Below are 15283 nucleotides of genomic sequence, written 5' to 3'. Positions count from 1 at the left end.
CGGTCAAATGTGTTCAGTCTCCCTGATCTGTCATTGTTGGTGCCGTTGGCGTGCCCTCGTCCTTGTACCCCATTTCTTGGACCACTTGCTACATCCCTGGAGTCCCTATTTCTATTCATCTCTAGCATAACCGGACACTGGTATTTCCAATGGCCGAACCCTTTGCAGAAGGCGCATTGGTCGTTGCTGATGTCCCTACGTCCAGTGTGGGGTGTGGGAGTGTGATCTTTAGGAGGTAGATCTCTGGGGGCGGCTGGTTGGTAGTTCCCCCTTTGATGTTCCCGTCCTACCGTTATACCTTGTATCTGGGCTATCATTACCCTTTCTTTTAAATCTTTCTTCTTTTTCTCGGACGCCCTATCATTCTCATTCTTTTGGTGCTCGTAATACTGAGCCATCTGAAGGATAGCTGCAGGTTTGGAGGCCCCCCAACTACTCTCACTCGTCTGCAGCTTTTGGGAGACCTCTTGCGTTAGACCCTTTACGTAATTTTGTACAAACAGGTGCTGTCCGGTTGCGGTGGTCATGTCTTGGCCACTGTAGTCGGAGAACACTGTCTCGAATCGGGAGAAGTATTCTGACACATCTTCCTGCGGTTTCTGTCGACAGGCCGTGACTATCGACCAGTCTACCTTTCTTTCTGGGATCAGTGTCTTTAATTTCTGAACTATTTTGTCTGGGAGTTCTAGTATGTCTTTCACTGGTTTCCTTCCAGGTTCTCGTTGTCTATCTAATTTACCGAGTTGGTCCCAGGTATGTCCAAACAGATCCGTGTGGTCAGCCTTCCGGATTTGCTTCCACACGTCAGCTGGCAGGCATAACCCGAAGAACAAGTCAATGTCTGCTAAAGTCATTATCGTCGAACCCAAGGCTGTGCCTAATTCGGTATAAAATGCTGTCGGGTTCTTTCTTAAATCGGGCAGGGTTTGCTTAAAGGTTAGGATATCTTGTCGGTCCCATGGTTGGTAAACCCAATTGTACACAACCCTTCCCTTTGCATTTTCATTATTAATATCATCGCTCGTTCCCTGGCCCCGTGGCGGGATCCAGTAAGGGGCCGCTTCTCTGATAGGCATCATAGTATTGGCTACTTCTACCGAGGTCGTTTCAGGGACTGTAGCCTTGGCTTCTGGTTTCTGTTCCGTGAGGTGGCGGAAGACCTCAAGCATCTGCATGAAGAGCTCCGTCGCCTCACGTTCAGTCCCATCTCCAACATCAATTTTCCTATACAGTGTTGTTAGTTTAGCGGGACCCTTACTTTGATACCTATCTTCATACGCGTTCAGGGTGTAGTAGCTGAATCGCAAGATGAAATGCCGTCTGTGGCTGTCGGCATGTGAATTATATACGCTCATTGTATAATCTTCGCTCTCCCTTCGTTCTACTAATGTCTTTGCTATTTTGTCGATCCCATCCCGCTCATCTTTGCTCAACCTATTTAGTCTGGCTGGTGATTGTTTGCTAGACTCGGGGTCGTCTGATGAGGTTGTTAATGTGGCTGGTGCAAAGGCCGTGAGGGCTGGTGCACTAGCACTGAGATCGCTTTCGCTCACACTCGGAGCGTGAAAGCTTTGTCGGCAGGGGGCATATGGAGGGGGCATGTAGATGATTGGGGGACCTAGCAGTAACTCATTGTTCGCCCGTTGTTTGGAGGGCAATTCAGGGTAGAGCGCAGAGGGGGTCCTAACAGGACATTGGCCTGTCGACCCTGATTCTTGGTTTCGCATAGTATCTTTTCTTTCTTTTATTTCTTCTTCTAGTTGCTTCGCGGCTAGGTGGGCTGCCTTTCGTAATTCTTTCCCTATTTTTGCTTCTTCTCTTTTCTTTCGTTGTTCCGTTTCTTTGCGCCACATGCCGATACTGTCGAGCATAGTGGGCGTGGTCTTATTCTTCTGGAGCGCTATTTCTAATGTTTTTATTTTATTTTCGTCAAAGGAACCTATCAGTGGCCACTGACTTGCAGGGTTCTTTTTCGTATATTTATGCCATAGTTTAGTGTAAGCTATAGCGACTAGTCCATACTTAGTGAACATGTCCTTATTAGGGGTGCCCTCCAGTGGAGCTGGATGGTTCATCTCTAATAAGCGGTCCGGGCTAAACAGGCTACCAACCAGTGGGGAGAAGACAGGCATGACGGATTACAACGGGGACAAAAGTCTGCACTACCTATCTTATCACGGCGGACAAAGACTAGACAGAATATTTCTATTCTACGTTGTTTGGAGGCCGTGAATACCTCAAAAGAACCAATACCGAATAATCGGTCAATCAAACAATCCAGTGGGGAGAATAAGTGGGCACGAAAAGTTATCGTTACCCACTCTTTCTCTACCTGCAAAGAGAGACCTTGTTCTTCCCTGTTTGCAGACAAAGAATCTCCAGACAATAATCCACGAACGACAGTTCGGGAAACAGTGGGGGAGGAAGATAGGCACGACGGATTACAACGGGGACAAAAGTCTGCGTTACCTATCCTTCACTGCTTGCAAAGAGAGAGCCTGTTTGTTTTTCCCCGTTTGCAGACAGTGAATCTCCAGAGGGTTTCAACAAAGCGTAATACTAGTATTATCCAAACAAAACAATATTTTTCCCAATTTGTCGTGTTTACACGACCTTACCCGGACCGCATGGACGGTTTCCTGTCCTCTGGATCCAGCGCCCGATCGTCCTCTCTTCTTCGTGATGCCCGTGGCACTCCTGATGGTTCCCAGTCAGGACCGTAGATCACTCGAGAGAGGTCCGTTCAGAACTAGTGAAGGTCGGATGATCGGCTGTCAGACGAGGGTCTATCGGACACGAGCTCTTCCCGATCGTTGCAGTCGTTCACTCTGTCATCGGGACCTCTCCCACTGGATCCACGTGTCGCTGATGGGCCCCACGCTTTGGGACGCCAATTGTGGAAAAAAGGTAGGGCTAGGACCTTTCTCAAGATTTGCCCGGCGCTAACCGCCCTTGTACCATTCAAATTTACCAAGCAATGAGGCAGGCGCCGGAGACCAGAAGGCAGGAAACAGAGGTTTTATTCCGACGGAGCAGAACACATCAGATCAGACAACAAGGTATCATCTCGAGGTGCTCTAACAGCCTCTCGGAGGCCTGGCTTCTTATACACTGGTTTATGGCATGTGACCTTTCTTTATTATAATCAGAACATTGTGTAGCCCGGAAAAAGACATCCCCGCAATCCTCGTGTCAATCCCACCCCCATATACCTTCACAATAGAGGTCCTCAACCTACTGATAAGAGGAGGGGGGTCATCACGCAGCTGAGTGTTCTGCTGTGTCTTAGGATGTGTGCGCCTGATCATATCACAGGGGGTGGGGAGGCCTGGATCAATAGAGGGTCCTTTGAAGGAGAGCGACCTCATACAATAAGGGGCAGTAAATGATATCTCCCGGCTTAGGCGATGGCTTCGGACCTGTGTGGACAGCTGGACACGGGGTGAGGGGTCATCAAAGGAGTGGTATTCATGCCTCGTGGACAATCCAGTGCGGAGGGAAGGTTGATCAACAGAGGGGCATTCATCGGAGGAGAGGAGGTGTTGGTCAGGCGCTGGCGTGACTCCCAAGGACAGGGTCATGCAGAAGGGTTATGTTCATGAGGGGAGGGAGGGGGAGCCAGGGTGCGCGGAGGATGCTTGCTGGGTCAGAGGGGCGCGCTGGCGATCGATCGTGGACAGGGAGACCATGATGCCTAAAATGGTGATCGTGCACGTTGTACGTGGGTGACAAGTGGGCGCAGATAATGTTTAGCTCACAAACTAGAATTCCACAACTACCCTTGCAAAACCAGGTTGTTTTGTGATGGGTCATTTTGATGTCTCCTCAATACGTTTTGGGGCCCTTGCCTGTTGCGTTTACTTGACCCACCCACATAAGTGAGGTATCATTTTTATCAGGAGACCCAGGTAAATGCTGTGTAGAAAGAAATTTGTGGATCCACGCAGATTCCAGAACTTTCCCACTCAGCTAAATTTGAGACTTGCAGGGGATTCTGGGTAGGGAAATGTTGGGGAACCTATGCAAGATATACCATGCTGGACTCCCTTAGGTGTCTAGTTTTCAGGAATGTGTGTGTCTGGTAGGTTTCCATTGATGGTCGCGGAGCCTGGGGCCAAGAACTCATGGGACCCCTCTTGCAAAACAAGGTTGTTTTGTGATAGGTAATTTTGATGTTACCTCAATAGGTTGTTGTCCCTTGCCTGTCGCTGGTACTTGACCCATCTGGTCGCACGCAATGCTTTTCAATGGGGCAACCAGATAGCTGGGCCGCCCTGAAAGTCCCAATGGGGGCCAATTCACCTCCCTGATCCCAGCCAGGGCTCCAGGAGGTCAGGCCCGTCCGGGCCTGGGGTCCTCTGAGTCTCGGTGCACACAGGTTCCAAGAAAGAGGGGTAACCTTCCTATGGATTACTAGGGGCAGGGTATGCCGGGCCCAGGAGCACCTGCAGGCCTCCCCAGGCCTGAGGCCCAGCTGGGGTCTCAGAGCCCATGGGAAGCGCATCCCACGAGCCCTACAAGGGCAGACGGGAGCCCTACAGTGAAGGCTCAGGCGGGCAGATGGGCACCCTTTCGGTCCCGGCCATGTGGTCACACCTTTTCCCACTCGGCCATCTGGTCACACGCTACGCTTTCCAATGGGGCTACCAGATGGCCGGGCCGCCCTGGAAGTCCACATAGGGGCTTATTCACCTCCCAGACCCCAGCCAGGGCTCCAGGAGGTCGGGCACGTCCGGGGCTAAGGTCCTTTGAGTCTCTCAGTGCACACGGGTTCCCAGAAAGAGGGGTAGTCTTCCTCCGGATTACTAGGGGCAGGGTTTGCCGGGGCACCCCTCCCGGGCTGGAGGTTCTTTGCCAGTGAGCAGAAGGCCTATGCCCGGACAACACCTCCCCTCCATCCGGGGCTTTCTCCTCTGGCCAATGGCGTGGCAAAGTGCCCGGGACAGGCTCCTTGTTCCTGGGCAGTCATCCCCCAGGTGTCAAGGCCCGAGAGCTCTGGTGGTCCAACCCAGGAAGCGGAGCCCCTGAGCACTGCAAGGTGAGGCAGGAGCCCAATCGCGAAGGCTTGGGGCAGGCAGATGGGAGTCCTTTTGGTCCCGGCCATCTGGTTGCACCTTTCCCCACGGCCATCTGGTCGCACGCAATGCTTTCCAATGGGGCGACCAGATTGCCAGGCTGCCCTTAAAGTACCAATGAGGGCTCATTTGCCTCCCCAATCCCAGTCAGGGCTCCAGGAGGTCGGCGCGTCTGCGCCTAGGGTGCCCTGAGTCTCGCAGTGCTCAAAGGTTACCAGAAAGGGGAGTAGCCTTGCTCCAGAATACTAGGGACAGGGTCCTCCAGAACCCCTCTCAGCCTAGTGGCTCTCAGCCGGCAGCTGGATGGGCCAGGATGCCACCCCAGCCCGGGGTCCATCCCCTGGCCTGCCACGTGGGAGACTGCAGCCGATTGGGTCCTTTGGGCACAGGGAACCTCCCCCTGCTTGGCTAGGTTCAGGGACTCCCAGGGGCCCCGGGGAGGGTAGCCTCCCCACTACGGGCTCCACCATCGGTCCTGCTGCATGGCAGGTTGCTCGGGACGGGATCCCACAGGCCTCGGGAGGTTTCCTTTGTGCCTCAGGGCCCGGGATCTCCAGCTCGGTCCATGGGCCCTGCCAGGTCCCAGGTCGGGTGCTCCAGCCCTGGGTCCCCTTCCCCTTGCTGCCCTCCCGCTAAAGGCCCAGGATGGGGTTCCTTTGTGCCTGGAGAGCCTCCCCCTGACTGGCTGGGTTCAGGGGCTCTCAGGGGCCCTGGGGAGAGCAGTCTCCCCACCCCGGGCTCTGTCCTCGATCCTGCCACATAGCAGGGTGCCCGGGATGGTGTCCTGTGGGCAGTGGTGGCTTCCCCTGCACCTCTGGGCCTGGGTGCCCCGGCTGGTTCCAGGGGCCCACCGGGCCCTGGGTTGGGTGCTCTGGGTTGGGTGCTCTGGCTCTGACTCTGGGCCCTGTCCCTCCGCCTGCCCTCCTGCCAAAGGCCCAGGATGGGGTTCCTTTGTGCCTGGATAGCCTCGCCTTGCTTGGCTGTGTTCAGGGGCACTGGCAGGGGCCCCTCAGGATCTCAGGGAGGATGGCCTTCCCACTGCAGACTCTGTCCTTGGTCCTGGCACATGGCAGGGGGCCCAGGATGGTTTCGGGTGGGCCCAGGGTGGCTTTCTCCGCGCCTCTGGGCCTGGGAGCCCCGGTTGGGTCCAGGGTCCCTCCCGGGACCCGGGTCGGGTGCTCCAGCCCTGGGCCCCATCCCCGGCCTGCTGCTCCACCAAAGGCCAAGGACGGGGATCCGTTGGTCCCGTGCAGGCCTCCCCTGCTTGTCAAGGTGTCCACGGTTCCCTCGCATCCTCCATGGCTGGGACCCAGCTGAGGCCCTGGTCCTCCGGTCCCCCTTACTCTGGCATCCCCTCACTCTTTTGTTGGGGCACAGAGTGACCAGATGGCTTCCCTTTCGTGCCTGGCCATCTGGTTGCACGCTTCCCTTCGGCCATCTGGTCTCACCAATCCCCTCCCCGATCTGGTCGCATGCAATACTTTTCTATAGGGTGACCAGATGGCCAGGCTTCCCTGGAAGTCAAAATGAGGGCTCATCTGCCTCCCCGAACCCAGCGAGGGCTCCAGGAGGTCGGTTACTTTCACGCCTTGGGTCCCCGCTGTCACCTCGTGTGCACAGATTACAAGGGGGGTCATTTTCCTCTGGATTACTAGGGAGAGGGTCAGTCAGACCTCTGTGAGGTCTGGTGATTCTGAAACAGGGGAAGGCAGCACCCGGGCCTGCCCGTCGGGCCCCCTAGGGTCCCGGGTACGCACCTGCATCTCACCCCCTTCCTGATGGTCCCTTTTCTCTGAGTTTGCTCAGTCAGACCTCTATTAGGTCCGGCGATGCTGAGACGGGTGAAGGCAGCACCCGGGCCCGGCTGCCAGGTCCCCCGGGTATGCACCTGCCTCTCAACCCCTTCCCGGGTGGCCTGCCAGGGGATGCCCCAGCCATACTCTGATCAATTGGGCACTCTCTGTCGGTTAAGGGATGGACTGCTTAGCCACCCTTGGCTGTTGTTTCAAGCAAGGAGCTTCCTCCCTGCATGGACCATCCGACTCGAGGGCCTGCCGCCTGGTGTGAGGCCCTTCACCCTCCCCAGCAGAATAAAGGCAGAGTGGCCCCAGAAGCTCATGCCCCCAGTGGTCTGACCCGAGCGGTGGCTGGCGCCAGGCCCTCAGATGCTGCTGTCCAGTAGGTTTGTAGGCTCCTTGCGCCATGCTGTCACCCCTCTCCTTCCAGCACATTTCCACAGCAGCTCGGAACAAACATTCCAAGGGGTGCCGCCGCTGCCAGGCCCCGGCCCACCGCGTCTCGCTCTCGGCCTGCCTCCCACACCCGCCCGGTGGGCTCCTTCCCCCAGCAGGCTCCTAGAGGGAGGGTTGCGTGAAGGTTGCCGGTCAGGGAGATGGGCATGCGGCCCCCCGAACCCACCCCATCAGCAGGTGCAGCTACCTGGTTGACCCTGCCAGTAGCATATGCTTGTCTCAAAGATTAAACTATGCACGTGTAAGTACAGACGACCAGTACAGTGAAATTGCGAATGGCTCATTAAATCAGTTATGGTTCCTTTGATCACTCGATCTGTTACTTGGATACCTGTGGTAATTATAGAGCTAATATATGCCGACGAGCGCTGACCTCCCGGGATGCGTGAATTTATCAGACCAAGACAAATCCGGGCTCGCCCGGCCGCTTTGGTGAGTCTAAATAACCTTGGGCTGATCGAACATCCCCGTGACGCGACGATACATTCAGATGTCTGCCTTATCAACTTTCGATGGTACTTTCTGCTCCTACCATGGTGACCACGGGTAGCGGGGAATCAGGGATCGATTCCGGAGAGGGAGCCTGAGAAACAGCTACCGCATCAAAGGAAGGCAGCAGGCACACAAATTACCCACTCCCGACTCTGGGAGCTAGTTATGATGAAATAACAATACAGGACTCTTTCGAGGACCTGTAATTGGAATGAGTACACTTTAAATCCTTTAATAAGGATCCATTGGAGAACAAGTCTTTTGCCAGCAGCAGCGGTCATTTCAGCTCCAATAGCGTATGTAAAAGTTGCTGCAGTTAAATCGATCGGTGGTCCGCACAAGGCAAGCTACTCTCTGTCCCATCCCCTGCCACATAGCAGGGTGCCCGGGATGGTGTCCTGTGGGCAGTGGTGGCTTCCCCTGCACCTCTGGGCCTGGGTGCCCCGGCTGGTTCCAGGGGCCCACCGGGCCCTGGGTTGGGTGCTCTGGGTTGGGTGCTCTGGCTCTGACTCTGGGCCCTGTCCCTCCGCCTGCCCTCCTGCCAAAGGCCCAGGATGGGGTTCCTTTGTGCCTGGATAGCCTCGCCTTGCTTGGCTGTGTTCAGGGGCACTGGCAGGGGCCCCTCAGGATCTCAGGGAGGATGGCCTTCCCACTGCAGACTCTGTCCTTGGTCCTGGCACATGGCAGGGGGCCCAGGATGGTTTCGGGTGGGCCCAGGGTGGCTTTCTCCGCGCCTCTGGGCCTGGGAGCCCCGGTTGGGTCCAGGGTCCCTCCCGGGACCCGGGTCGGGTGCTCCAGCCCTGGGCCCCATCCCCGGCCTGCTGCTCCACCAAAGGCCAAGGACGGGGATCCGTTGGTCCCGTGCAGGCCTCCCCTGCTTGTCAAGTTGTCCACGGTTCCCTCGCATCCTCCATGGCTGGGACCCAGCTGAGGCCCTGGTCCTCCGGTCCCCCTTACTCTGGCATCCCCTCACTCTTTTGTTGGGGCACAGAGTGACCAGATGGCTTCCCTTTCGTGCCTGGCCATCTGGTTGCACGCTTCCCTTCGGCCATCTGGTCTCACCAATCCCCTCCCCGATCTGGTCGCATGCAATACTTTTCTATAGGGTGACCAGATGGCCAGGCTTCCCTGGAAGTCAAAATGAGGGCTCATCTGCCTCCCCGAACCCAGCGAGGGCTCCAGGAGGTCGGTTACTTTCACGCCTTGGGTCCCCGCTGTCACCTCGTGTGCACAGATTACAAGGGGGGTCATTTTCCTCTGGATTACTAGGGAGAGGGTCAGTCAGACCTCTGTGAGGTCTGGTGATTCTGAAACAGGGGAAGGCAGCACCCGGGCCTGCCCGTCGGGCCCCCTAGGGTCCCGGGTACGCACCTGCATCTCACCCCCTTCCTGATGGTCCCTTTTCTCCGAGTTTGCTCAGTCAGACCTCTATTAGGTCCGGCGATGCTGAGACGGGTGAAGGCAGCACCCGGGCCCGGCTGCCAGGTCCCCCGGGTATGCACCTGCCTCTCAACCCCTTCCCGGGTGGCCTGCCAGGGGATGCCCCAGCCATACTCTGATCAATTGGGCACTCTCTGTCGGTTAAGGGATGGACTGCTTAGCCACCCTTGGCTGTTGTTTCAAGCAAGGAGCTTCCTCCCTGCATGGACCATCCGACTCGAGGGCCTGCCGCCTGGTGTGAGGCCCTTCACCCTTCCGAGCAGAATAAAGGCAGAGTGGCCCCAGAAGCTCATGCCCCCAGTGGTCTGACCCGAGCAGTGGCTGGCGCCAGGCCCTCAGATGCTGCTGTCCAGTAGGTTTGTAGGCTCCTTGCGCCATGCTGTCACCCCTCTCCTTCCAGCACATTTCCACAGCAGCTCGGAACAAACATTCCAAGGGGTGCCGCCGCTGCCAGGCCCCGGCCCACCGCGTCTCGCTCTCGGCCTGCCTCCCACACCCGCCCGGTGGGCTCCTTCCCCCAGCAGGCTCCTAGAGGGAGGGTTGCGTGAAGGTTGCCGGTCAGGGAGATGGGCATGCGGCCCCCCGAACCCACCCCATCAGCAGGTGCAGCTACCTGGTTGACCCTGCCAGTAGCATATGCTTGTCTCAAAGATTAAACTATGCACGTGTAAGTACAGACGACCAGTACAGTGAAATTGCGAATGGCTCATTAAATCAGTTATGGTTCCTTTGATCACTCGATCTGTTACTTGGATACCTGTGGTAATTATAGAGCTAATATATGCCGACGAGCGCTGACCTCCCGGGATGCGTGAATTTATCAGACCAAGACAAATCCGGGCTCGCCCGGCCGCTTTGGTGAGTCTAAATAACCTTGGGCTGATCGAACATCCCCGTGACGCGACGATACATTCAGATGTCTGCCTTATCAACTTTCGATGGTACTTTCTGCTCCTACCATGGTGACCACGGGTAGCGGGGAATCAGGGATCGATTCCGGAGAGGGAGCCTGAGAAACAGCTACCACATCAAAGGAAGGCAGCAGGCACACAAATTACCCACTCCCGACTCTGGGAGCTAGTTATGATGAAATAACAATACAGGACTCTTTCGAGGACCTGTAATTGGAATGAGTACACTTTAAATCCTTTAATAAGGATCCATTGGAGAACAAGTCTTTTGCCAGCAGCAGCGGTCATTTCAGCTCCAATAGCGTATGTAAAAGTTGCTGCAGTTAAATCGATCGGTGGTCCGCACAAGGCAAGCTACTCTCTGTCCCATCCCCTGCCTCTCGGCACCCCCTTGATGCTCTTGACTGAGTGTCCTGGGGTCCAAAGCTTTTAGTTTGAAAAAATTAGAGCATTCAAAGCAGGCTGGTCACCTGAATACTTCAGCTAGGAATAATGGAATAGGAATGGACAGCTATTTTGTTGGTTTTCGGAACTGGGGCCATGATTAAGAGGGACGGCCAGGGGCATCTATATTGTGCCACTAGAGGTGAAATTCTTGGACCGGAGCAAGACGAACTAAAGTGAAAGCATTTGCCGAGAATGTTTTAACTAATCAAGAATGAACGCTGGAGGTTCGAAAACCATCAGATACAGTCGTAGTTCTGACCATAAACAATTCTGTCTAGCGATCCGGCTGCGTTATTCCCATGACCCGCCGAGCAGCTTCCAGGAAACCTTTGCGTTTTGGGGGTGTATGGTTGCAAAGCTGAAACTTAAAGGAATTGACGGAAGGGGACCACCAGGAGTGGAGCTTGCAGCTTAATTTGACTCAACACGGGAAACCTCACCCGGCCCAGACACGGAAAGGATTGACAGTATGATAGCTCTTTCTTGATTCTGGCAGTTGTGGTGCTTGGCCGTTCTTAGTTGGTAGAGTGTTTTTTCTGGTTAATTCCGATAACTAATGAGACTCTCCCATGCTAACTATTTATGCTACCCCCAGCGGTTGGCGTCCAACTTCTGCGTTCAGCCACACGAGATCTAGCAATAACAGGTCTGTGATGCCTTTAGATGTCTGGGGCTGCACGTGCGCTACACTGAACGGATCAGCGTGTGTCTACCCTTTGCTGACAGGTGCGGGTAACCCGCTGAACCCCGTTTGTGATAGGGATTGGGGATTGCAATTATTATTGCAATTATTTCCCAAGAACGAGGAATTCCCAGTAAGTGCGGGTCATAAGCTAGAGTTGATTAAGTCCCTGCCCTTTGTACACACCACCCGTCGCTACTGCCAATTGGATGGTTTAGTGAGGTCCTCGGATCGGCCCCGCCGGGGTCAGCAACGGCCCTGGCCGAGTGCTGAGAAGACAATCAAACTTGACTATATAGAGGAAGTAAAAGTCGTAACAAGGTTTCCGTAGGTGAACCTGCGGAAGGATCATTAACGGCAGAGCGGCCGAGCAACTGACAGTGCCAGCCCGAAGCCCTCAGCTGCCTCCTGCAAGCATGCACCATAGGCACAAGAGCTGGCCCTGTACTGGTACGCCCTAGCCAGTTGAGCTATCTGCTGCAGCATGGGGTGCTCGGGTGAGGACCGGGACTTTGGCGGGCCTCTTCCACCCGAGAGAAGGCCCGACCGATGTTTGAGGGTCCAGGGACAGGGGGTGGCCCCCATCCCCTGTCCTTCTCTGAGACGGATCCCATCTCACCCGGCACGACCGGAAACTGAATGGCAGTGCATCCCCGGGCTGGTACCACCACTCCCTTGAAAAGGCCCTGTTGCCGGCTCAGCCCTCCCTCGCCGAGTCCCAGCCCGACCAGGTTCCGGGTGACCCAGAGCAGCCCTTCTCATGTGGCAGGTTGACCTGGAAGAGAAGGGGCCGAGGGCCTACGAGGGGACCACCCGGCTCGTCTCGCTCTCTGTGGGAGGTGTGCAGGATGGGGAGCCGCCTGGCTATTCCCTTCCTGTGCCTCCGACTCGGACAAGGGTGGATTGGGCGGATCGCCAGCCAGCCGGTACGGCTTGGGCCACCCGGCGATGGACATCTGACAAGCAGGTGTAGCAACCATCCATCATTGCCAGGTACCCAGTTTGTCCTGGTCCTGTGCGGCTGGGCTGAGGTGGTCCATCCTGGTTACTCCGGGAGGAACTGACGACTGTGGAGCTGCCTGCTCCTGTTGCTCCTGGAGCCTCCTCCCTTGCCTGTGGGTGGGTGGGGGCAGACTCCCAGGCCAAGCTCCTGGCAATGCTTTTTTTCTCCTAACAGTACAGCCTGACTCCCAGAGGGGAAGCCTTGAATGGGTTGCCTGGGCTGTCTTGCCACGAATGCGGTGAACGGATGGCATTGTCTTCCTCCCGCCTCTCCTGTGACCGCAGGTGAGCATAGTTTTTGAAAAGTTGCCTATGACTCTTGACGGTGGATCACTCGGCTCGCGCGCCAATGAAGAACACAGCTAGCTGTGAGAATTAGTGTGAATTGGAGGACACACTGATCATTGACACTTCAAATGCACCTTGCAGCCCTGGGTTCCTCCCGAGGCTACGCCTGTCTGAGGGTTGCTCGATGGTCAATCATCCTGGGGCTTCCCCAGGACATGGCTGGGGCCATCGCAGGGTTATCTCTGCTCCCCCTTGTTCCCCTATAAGGTCAGACCCCCCCTATCGCCTGTGGCAGGGTCCCTCACTGGGTCCTGCTGCGGAGGTATGCCAATGGCGCGCCTAGCCCTGAGAAGTGGTTTGGCGACTGGTCCGACCCAGGCCTGTCCCGGGGCATCTGGCTGCGTGCCTCGCTTGGCTGTCTGTGGTGTCCCACTGGCTGCCTGCGTGAATGAGCCTGGGGCACCTACCTGTGGCTGGCTTCCCGGGGAGGGCGACACCTCTCCAGATCCAATCCGGGGAAATAGGGCATGCGCTGCCAGGACGCCAGGCCCGGCAGAGGCTTGGCCTTCCCCGGCAACCCCTTTGACGCTCCAGCATTTTTTCCGACAATGACCTCAGATCAAACCCATGCTCAAACAGCAGTTGAGCATGGGTCAGTTGATACTAAGATTGGTGAATGCCATTTGGAAGGGATGGGCGATGGCCTCCGTTGCCCTTGGCCGATTGAAAGGGAGTCGGGTTCAGATCCCCGAACCTGAAGTGGCGGAGATGGGTGCCCTCGTGGCGTCCAGTGCTGTAACGCAAACGATCCCAGAGAAGCCAGCGGGAGCCCCGGGGAAAGTTCTCTTTTCTTTGTGAAAGGCAGGGCGCCCTGGATTGGGCTTCTCCCAAGAGAGGGGGCAAACCTTGAAAAGCGTTGCCGTTCTGCCGTTGTCCGGTGAGCTCTAGCTGGTCCTTAAAAATCCAGGTGAGATGGTGCCCGCAGATGCCCTCCTCTTCCAAACCCAGGGTTGGGTCCCTCTGTCACCGGGTTGGCGGGAGGTGGTAACACGGGCCTGTGGGAGGCCACGTCTATCACGTGCGGGTTGGCTGGGTGACCAGATGGCCTGGGCCGGCCGGGCCTTCCCTTCTCGCTGCTCCCACCCAAGTTGGGAAGGGAGGCGAGCAGCAGCCCCCGGGAAGGAGCCTCCTGAGCATCTGCCTCGGTGCACCCGGCCACACCCGCCAGATTGCAAGGGCGACTGGGTACGGCATCCTCCCAGGCCTTCTGGGCACTGGGTTATTGCAGGCCATCTGATCAATGGGCTGTGCGACCAGATGACCCTGCAGGCTGGGCAAACAGATGGCCCTGTTGACTGGGTGACCAGATGGCCCTGCGGGCTTGGTGACTAGATGACCGGCCTAACGTCAAGCCAGGCTACCTCCAACTTTTGTCCTTCCCCAAAGTTCTGTTGGCCCCCACTGCGTGGGTGTTTAATAGTCGAGAAAAATGGGCTCCCTGGGCAGACTGTCTGGGAGAGGAAGTGGCCTGTCCTTAACCCTCCTTGGTTCCAGCCGAGGGTCCAGATGCTGGGGACAGGGGGTCCACTGAGGCCTGGGGAGTCTTTCCCCTGCCTGGCTAGGGTTCAGAAGCTGGGCACCCGGGCCTGGTGCTTCAGGTCTGTCCTGGCGCCCTGGGGTGCAGGAGCCCTCTGTCCTGCAAGCCAGCCAAGGGTCCAGGTGTTCATCGGGGCCAAGGGAGGCTCTCCCCGGGCTAGCTAGGGTTCATAAGCTGGAACTGGAGCTCTTGCTCCGTCCCAGGGTGCGGGAGCCAATCGTCCTGCAAGACAGGGAGGGATCGGGCATTAGGGACAGGGGTCCACCGGGTCCCAGGGAGGCTCCACGCAGCCTGGCTAGCGTTCAGAAGCTGGGACCTGGCCTTGTACTCTATCCCAGGGTACAGGAGGCCCCATGTCCTGAAAGCCAGCTGAGGGTCCAAGCGCTGGGAATGGGGGCCACCAGGGCCCGGGGAGGATCTCCCAAGACTGGCTGCTTTCTGAAGCAGGTCCCCGGCTGGGGAGAGGGGGTTTGCAAGGGATTCTTCGCAACAGAACCTGGTGAGAGCCAGACAAGTCACCCCATCCTGCATTGTCATGGGTGTCTAGTTTTCAAAAAATTTATAGCTTTGCTAGGTTTCCCTAGGTGCTGGCAGAGCTAAGGTTCAATATCTACAGCTAGGCACTTTGCAAAAAAGGTTCAGTTTTCACAGTTAAAATGTGGTTCAGAAGCTGGGACCGGGCCCGGGGTTCGAGCTCCATCCGGCGGGCCCCAGGGTGCGAGAGCCCCCGTCCTGCCAGCCAGTCGAGGGTCCGGGCGCTGGGGACGGTGGTCCACCGGGGCCAGGGGAGGCTCTCCCTGCCTGGCTGCTTTCTGAAGCAGGTCCCCGGCTGGGGAGAGGGGGTTTGCAAGGGATTCTTCGCAACAGAACCTGGTGAGAGCCAGACAAGTCACCCCATCCTGCATTGTCATGGGTGTCTAGTTTTCAAAAAATGTATAGCTTTGCTAGGTTTCCCTAGGTGCTGGCAGAGCTAAGGTTCAATATCTACAGCTAGGCACTTTGCAAAAAAGGTTCAGTTTTCACAGTTAAAATGTGGTGTGTCCGCGTTGCGTTTTGGGCCGTTTCCTTTCACGGTCACTAGGCCTACCCACACACGT

General features: G+C 56.6%; 1 long non-coding RNA gene, 1 other non-coding gene and 1 pseudogene across 2 annotated transcripts in view; all 3 read left to right on the top strand.

The window, feature by feature from the left end:
- The window catches only part of LOC147747605 (uncharacterized), a 119513-nt gene that overhangs the window by 95603 nt on the left and 8627 nt on the right, over positions 1 to 15283 (top strand). The gene's annotated exons all lie outside the window — the stretch shown is intronic.
- Positions 9870 to 11653, top strand: LOC147747607 (18S ribosomal RNA; annotated as a pseudogene).
- Positions 12616 to 12769, top strand: LOC147747606 (5.8S ribosomal RNA). Its single transcript, XR_015300153.1, has one exon. It is a non-coding gene; the product is annotated as a 5.8S ribosomal RNA (ribosomal RNA).

The sequence above is a fragment of the Lissotriton vulgaris genome, chromosome 1_1, assembly GCF_964263255.1.
Source record: "Lissotriton vulgaris chromosome 1_1, aLisVul1.2, whole genome shotgun sequence".
In the NCBI taxonomy this organism is placed as follows: Eukaryota; Metazoa; Chordata; class Amphibia; order Caudata; family Salamandridae; genus Lissotriton; species Lissotriton vulgaris.
This window is presented reverse-complemented; position numbering and strand designations above follow the sequence as displayed.